Genomic DNA, 8,393 nt, shown 5'->3' with positions numbered 1-8,393 from the left:
TTACTGTGGTGGTAGTAGGAAATTTTCAAATATTGTCACGTTATTCGTAACCCGGGAATGTTTGTCTTTCTTTAAATAAAATTAAATCTTTGTTACTTCTACCATCATATAGAATCACCTCCAGAAGTTAGAGCACTTTACCCCCCGGACACCGTATGTACCTATTATTTTACTATGATTATTATTTTAATAAGTATGCCAAACAAACATCAGATAACTTTCTGTTTCGATCTATTTTTATTATTTTATTTCTCTTTTTTCTTTCTTTTTCTTTTCTTTCATTTTTTCTTTTCTCTCCTTTTTTTTTTGAAAAAAAAAAAATGATGCTAATTTTTCCAAATTTTAACGGTCCTAAAACGGGAATTCCTCCTAGTTGGACAGTCCAAATATCTGAAGGAACACAAAGGAACTGGAGTTGACAACTACACCAACCTGGCAAAATGCCGACCGGGTAGAACCGATATTTATTTTGTAGATTAATCGCTGATTTCAGAGAAATGCGTATATGTTCGTACGTTTGTACATGATTACATCAACAACGAGTATATCTGCCAAGTTTCAGCTCGATAGGATTTCGGGAAGTGGGTTAATTTCCACATCCATTCATTACCTAAAACAAAAGTGAAATTCAAATAAATGTATTTAAAAAAAAAACTCTTCATTTATTTTGTATCTTAATATTAATAAAGATTTTATTTAAAAAAATAATTTCTGTGTAGGTAGTATGTGAATGTGGTGATATTATGTTACGCGGGTTGATGGACACTGTAATACTGTCCGAAATGTCGGTTAAAGAAGTAACAAGCGAAACACAGTATAATAACCCAAAAATGAATCACAATTATTGCACCTTTCTGATTATATTTGAATGAAGGACCCTATTTTAAATAATTTGTTGAAGATTGTTAAATTTTCTATAAATGTTTTATTGTATGTTTTTCTTCTATGTATAAGTTTATACGCACTGAAGAGATAAACGGATAGAAGTGTCAGTCTTTCCTGAAGTAAGCTAATTTTTTTCCTTACTTCAGCTGAAGTCGATCAATCATTTTTAAATATCAAAATTCTTTCTTGAGCCTAGAATCAATTTCATTGGCCTCTCCGAGACATCAAAGTTAAAAGATCTTATGTAAATTAGCTACATAAGTTTTTTTTCAAATCAGTATTTGAAAAATTGTTTAAAAAATGGTAATTGTTTCAATACATTATCTACTGTATTATTATTTGTGATGTGAATATTGTGAAAATTTCACTGTTAAAATAAAATGTTGAAATAGGAAGGGACAAATGAGTTGTGAAGATGCAAAACCCTCTCTGGAAATATTTGCTGGTTTTGATATATTCACAAAAAAAGTACCTAACCCCTGGGTTCCCACGCATGTCATGAAGCACTGCAATTGCAGTGTCGACATTATACATTAATTATGCCTTTGGATATTACCTCTCCTGGGTTTTTTAAACACAAAAATCAATTTTGAAGTTATTTTGGAGTTCCAAAGAAAGAATGTGTCAGTCATTAACAAAACTGCTGAGGAAATAGCTTTTAAGAGCTTTTGCCATTTTTTTGTTTGTTGCCGGAAGTTTTCGATTACTAAGTAATGCGTTATATTGCTTATGTGCAGGTTAATATCCAGACGTTAGACCGCACGAGACGCGCTCGGGGTATGTGTTGTTGGACTGAACGCGGGATTACGATAAGGGCGAAAAATTGCTATTGTTTTCATGTTAACCTTAACAAAAAAATATTTTTTATTCATTGAATATTCTTGCGGGCTCCTGTGGGTTAAATACATGTAATAATAAAATTTTTTCGTTAAATATCAATAATAATGTATAATACAAGACAAAATATAACATTCTTCTGCAATACATACACAATAACTATCAGACACACTCACTACACAATGATGATCTGGGCAACAAGTTTGGGGGTACTATGGATATATTTATTGATTTCATTTATTAGAATTAAGCGTAATCTTTACCAATACTTTGTTGAATACTACAAATTATAGTAGTTTTTTTTTACAATTTGAGGTTATCACTAATTTATTCAAAAAAAAAAAATTATAGTAATGTAGTTTTAAATGATTTGTCTTAAAATAAAATAAAATAAAAATGTAGTATTGTTTTAGTTTCAATTTTATTTTATGTTACTGTTACATGATTTACTAATAATGTTTTATATTTAGTTTATCAGTTTGACGACATTTCATGCTTTAAAAACTTTGCGTATAATTTTCAATAGCTCAATCTGTTCATAAAATCCATGCAAAAGCCCAGCAAAACCAAATAAAATTATTATATAAAAGGTATATTTTTTATGTTTAAGCTATTCAAAAACTGTTTTTCGTAACCATCTTTTATGACCAAATTCCAGAGCGGGTTTTCCAACTCCACAACTCAAATATAATGCAATAATTTACTAACAAAAATTTTGTGTTTTGGGACCATTCAACATTTTATATAAATAAATTCATAAATTATTTAATTCTTAAAAATGAACTTCTTATTTATATACTAGCAATTTCTTTTTGAAGTGAAACTTCTTTAGGCGCGTAATGGATTTTCGGGGACGGAGTAAAACCGAGTCAGGATCGACACGAAAATGCGGGTACCCCCACCACCGCTCACCGTTCACTGTCCCTCTCTCACCATATGCGCTTGTTGAGGTGGGGGAGCCGCTCACGAACGTTCTCTCTCTTCTCTTCTTTCCTCTCTCTCAGACACCAGCGAACTGCGCCACGCCAAGCATCAGCTGCTTGGTTAGTATACTGCGTCGTGAGTGTAATACGAGTGAAATACGTAATTGATTGTGGTTCATACGGTTTGGTACAGAATTTCAGTGTTAAAAATGAGTAGTGACGAGATAGAGGTGATGAACACATCATTGTCATTGTAATTTCTTTGTAATTTTTAATTGTAATATTGTTATTTATGTAATATTGTATACTTGTGAATAAATTGAAAATTTTTGGAACTATACATTAATCGAACGTCATTCATCTATAAGAAAATATTAGAAAAAGCAAATCCATGCTTCGTCGTTGAATTATTTAACCTCTAATTTTCAAACTAACCTAAGAGAGAAAATAGAGATGATGAAATGAAAATAGAGAGAGAGGAATACTAGAAGTTTCACTTCTGTCTTGCGTAGGCTTGACACACCCACTTTTTTAATTGATATGCAGAAATATTTTTATAATGTACTAGATGTAATATGTTGAAAAAATATAATACAATATAAAAACTTTAAGGTTGTTACAGTTTTAAATAAATATACATTTTTAAATTATTGTCATTTTATTTGCTTGTATCGCTTCTCATTCATTTTAAGATAGTGGATATTGTAAGTAATATATATATAGTAGCTGATACCATCAGCACACAAATTCCATTGGGAATTTTCTGTAGGCCTTTTTAAGATGTACAATTCCGTACTACATTATTTTGATCTATCTCATAAGGTTTAGCCAGCGTTAGCAATGAAGTGCCCAAAAATATATTTTTATGACTTGATTATAAAACATCGACTTCTCTCTACTTTCTATAAATATGATATTCATGTATCATATATGTAAACCTTCCGGAAGAAATTCTCTAAATGATAGTAAAAACCCTATCAAAATCTGTTGCGTAGTTTAGAAGAACTAAGCGCACAAACTGACAGACGCGGATAGCGACTTTATTTTATACTATTTAGAAATATACATTTAATAACATAAAAGTGCTTTTGTGTTAATTTTTTTCTGTTATCTAAAATAATAATTGTTTGTTATCTGATGTGTGATATGTAGTCCATTTTAAATTAAACTTAGGAAGATTACAGAATAAAAATTATAATACATTATTCAATTTTATGCTTATAAAATTCGTACGTCTGATATCGCTAATGGACATTTTTTGGGAAAATCCGCCTGTTGTGATTGATTATTTTATATTTTTTTACCAAGTAAACATGACAATCGATCGGAACTCGATGATAAAACTCTATCTCGATATCGATACCCAGAAGAATCCTGTTCAAATAATTAATTTGTTCAAACTATATTTGATAGGTTATGTTAGTATGAATGATAATCTTTTATCAGGGGCGTGCTTACATGATATTAATTAAATAATATGGTAAATATTTATATATATATTTACACAATCAATCGCTCGAGTGAAAATGGGAAGCAAACTTAAAATGAATACAAATATTAACTTGTCAGGAATTATTTGGAAGTAGTGAACAAAATTAGTCTCTAAATATCTTTATTTTTTTGTTATGATCTACGAAAACTATTCCAATCCTAGCAAAAAAGGATGATTCAATCCGAAATCCACAGAGATAATATAATATACGATAGTATCTTTTAAAATCAACTAGTTTAATTTCCATTTAAATAAAAATAATAGCAGTTAATTGATATAAGCAATATCTCAGTTTTCTGATAGTTCACCTTGACTACAGTACCTAACCTAACCTAAAATAATAAATGAGATAATAATATATTTTTATGGTAATTATTTACCCAACCACCGCATTTTTAATTAAATTTCGTTTCAAAAATTACTACATAGAACTATTATTTATTATATTAGTATAGTTGATTCGTTTGGGTTAATTATGTAATCTATGAGTATTTATATTGAAACGAAACTTTCACATACTTAAGAATCCAAAATAGCGGCCAAGGAATCTTTATAAAGGCAAAAACTTTGAATGAAAATAGAATTTTGAATCATTTTTAACTTCTCTCCTGACGTAAATCGTTGTTTCGTGTAGTAATTAAGTTGAAACGAAGCGTAATTTCCATAATCTGTGCCTATTTAAATTGCTGCGGTTAGGTTAATATTTATCCAAGTGTTTTTTCGGGCCATCACTTAGATTTTTCATATTTTAATAATACTACAAATAAAATAGGGTCACTTAATCAAAAAATAATCACTTTCCCCAAGCGCGCCCCTGCACATTCAAGTTTGGTTTGATTGATATGCTGCAGTTGGCAGGAGTGACTCGCACGAAGTGACTCACAGTTCGCGTTTGTCGTCGACGTGTTTTGTTGTGTCGCGAGCGAGTGTAAAAGTGACGGTGAACGTTTCATATTATTTTACTCCACATTCGGATAACCAAACATTGAGTTTAAAGTGTTTTCAAGGTTTGTTGTTTCTGCATCTTTTCAATTTGTGTGAATTCGGCGAGATACCGCTTTTTAATCGGTGGACGACTGCAAGTTTTATCTCATACCTGTCAGGCAGGCGTTGCCTACACAAGGACAATGTACCCGGCTTGGAATGCCGAAATTATTTTGTCGCCTTTTTATGTAGTTTTAATTATCAATTGTTTACAAAGTGATTGAGTTCTGGATCGTTGATAATCGCGGCAATCCACCTCAGTGAATATAATTCGTCTGTGTGTTGTTTCGGTGTGTGTGTGTTTTTTTTAGTTATCTTTTGACATGTTGAATAGTGGTTTGACAGGCTTGGTGTGCAATGCTCTGCTCTAACTGTAAACCTCCAAAGGCTATTTTGAATATCACGGCGGCTACTTACAATGCTCATGATGCCTATTATTCTGTTTTACTCGATCCATTCCCCATCCCCGATTTCTGGGCGTTCCTCGAATGTCAAACTCTTCGGTCGCTGACTATATATTGTTTTTTTGTTTGAAACATTCATTATTGTTTTACTACATTTACTAGATAAGGAGTGTTTGCGTAAATAGAGTTTTACACAGTACAGCGAATAAACATAGTTTAACCAAGTTTAAAACTATTTTCTATGAGATTTGAGATATGTCAAAACAACGTTTCTTTCAACAATATTCAACCCAGCTAAAAAAATCAAGTTTTTTTTGTGAAAGCTATTTACGATGCTGTGAATCTTTGCTTTATTTGTTCTCTTGTCCGAAAACGATTAAACATAATTTCTGCAAATAATTCTACAATTTTGCATTGAATTCTGCAAGAAATATTCATCTATTAGTAAATATAACACGCAGTGAATTTTTTTAAATATATCACAATTCAATAATCGACATAATAATATGGTACCTTTTTATTTCTATGTTTTTTATCTTTTTCTACATACACATATTAAATAAAATTGAAATGTATTATTTACCCGACATTACATATAATTAATATAATAATATTTTTTTCAACTAGCATCAGTTCTAGCATGTCCCTACTTTAGATTTTGAAGTTGCGTGTTCAATACCCAATCGAAACTCAGTGTTTTTGTCGTAAATATATTCTAAGTTTCATAATTTTTTTGAAATACGTAATTATTGAAATAAATTCTTAAGCCCCGCATGCCCAATTTTTGCCGATTTATAACAAGTTTCTTGTTAACTCTTTAAGTTTTTAATCAAAAAATATATATATGTTATTTTTCAAGATAATATCTATTCATTTGTTATGCCGAAACGTTAATTATATGAAATTCCCTCCAAAGAAAAAAATCGCAAAGCAAGCTCAGAAAATGATTTAAAACACGTTTTTTCTGTTATTCAATATGTTATTGGCATGCAAAAAATCACAGTGTATCTTTAAAAGCAACTAAAGCATTTGTCGAGAGATTTTTGCTCTATGCAAGCTTAATTATTATAGTTTTTTAATACAAGCGCCTTCCCTCTAACAATCGTATTTATTTAGATATCTCCCTTTGAAACCATCTTCGAATGCTTAATACGGGGCCTTAACCCTTTTCTCTGATTTTTAACGTGTTCACATTATCGAGTATGCCGTTGAAAGTTTGCTGATTGCCACAAAAACGATCCATTGAAAGCATAAGTTTTGAACTAATCAATGCCCTACATTTTGAAGTACCATCTATCTACACAATTATATGACTGCATTATTTAAGTAAACACGAGGAACCCAATTTATTTACGTGCTTATACCCAATTATCAACTATCTGTGCTCTACAATAAATTGTGCATCAAACTAATATCAACAATAAATAATATTGCATAGCGTTATTTCCATTAACAATCATAATTAACTATTTCTACACAACAGTCTCTCGTTCATCCTAGATACGAGATACTGTTTTGTAGATCCCCCATACTGTTAGAATTAAGCTCTGCCTCATCAGCATAACGGAATAACAGAGGAGTATGTTGTATGTGACGAGACGATGTGTGAATTGTATGAAACAATCACTTCTTGGCGGCGGATGTGTCTTTCCATCAGCAGTTGCTGTGTGGCGGGCCGGATCGGGCCTAACTGCCGACCCATCGCCTTGCATTGCAGTGGGGCTCATACCCTTTTTCCTTTCCAGAACTTCATCTCATTTCTTTCCCCCAACAGCATCTCCAAAGATGAAATATGCCCCGAGGGTAATTCTTTTTCTCAGAACTTCCTGTGTGGAGTTAAAGGGGTGTATGTCAAAACTCAAAACAACGTACGCTGATTCTGAATAAATAAGTTTTATTACACATATATACATAATTTATAAATGGTAATTTAAAAACACCATCACTTAAAACACACCGTTTGGTTGGTACGACTGAATCTGCTGATTCATCACAAAAAGTCAACGTGAGTAATATATCTATGGTCTATAATATCCACATTCTACATCAAGGTTGCCAATTCGTGGAGATTTACCGAAATCGCGGGAAATTTCTAACATTTTTCAAGAATTGGATTTTATGCGGGGATTCTGATTATCCAATCATATTTACAATGCAATGGGAATGTACTATAATACTTCGTTTTATTTCGCTGCAATTTTTCATAAAAGTCTATTTTTAAAGCCGGAACTAAAGAGAAAATCCGAAATTGATTATCAAAAATAAATGCCAAATTCAATAGAATTTTGTTTCATTTCCGAGGTAAAGGAACATTGCTTTGGTAACCCTGGCCCACATTCCATTTAGAACCATAATGCAAGTTTTTAAATACCGATAAATTGTTTATCAGGTGCGTATGGATGTGTTTTTGCACTTTGGTTCAATACAACAACATTAGTGACAAGATGCTAACATTTTGAAAAATGTCTCGACTCCCATGCGAGATACAACGCCGGTTGAAAAAAAAGTAAAAAATTTGAGACTGGGCACGTCACAGGTCACGTCCATAAATTTGGTGCGTTTTAATACAGCGGTGTTTAAGGCGATGCCATACGTCGTGTAATATTTTGGCGATAATGCTTAAATTCCCGCTTAACACCATCCAGCTGTTTTGATTTATGCAAGAAAAAAACATGGCCAAAAAGTGCCTTTTATTTTATTTTGTGGATGTTCAGGCACAAATATTTAAATGTTTTTCGATCATTTTATAAATAACTTAATTTCCCACATCATACAATAAAACCATAACCGAAAATGGGTTCGTAAGTAGGAAATTTTGAACATTAAAGCAGTTTTCATAGGCCTTATAAATTATTTTTTTCTGGGCTT

General features: G+C 31.6%; 1 protein-coding gene across 1 annotated transcript in view; it reads left to right on the top strand.

Moving 5' to 3' along the window:
- Positions 1-5,019: 5,019 nt before the first annotated feature.
- The window catches only part of l(2)gl (LLGL domain-containing protein l(2)gl), a 126,045-nt gene continuing 122,671 nt past the window's right edge, over positions 5,020-8,393 (top strand). Inside the window, exon 1 of the mRNA XM_089638120.1 lies at positions 5,020-5,144. The gene's annotated coding sequence lies outside the window, so the exon portion shown is untranslated. The remainder of the gene's footprint in view (positions 5,145-8,393) is intronic.

This window comes from Hesperophylax consimilis, chromosome 12, assembly GCF_061612785.1.
Source record: "Hesperophylax consimilis isolate HC1 chromosome 12, BYU_Hcon_1.0, whole genome shotgun sequence".
NCBI lineage: Eukaryota > Metazoa > Arthropoda > Insecta > Trichoptera > Limnephilidae > Hesperophylax > Hesperophylax consimilis.
The sequence above is the reverse complement of the archived record's forward strand: the minus strand, read 5'-3'. Positions and strand labels throughout refer to the sequence as shown.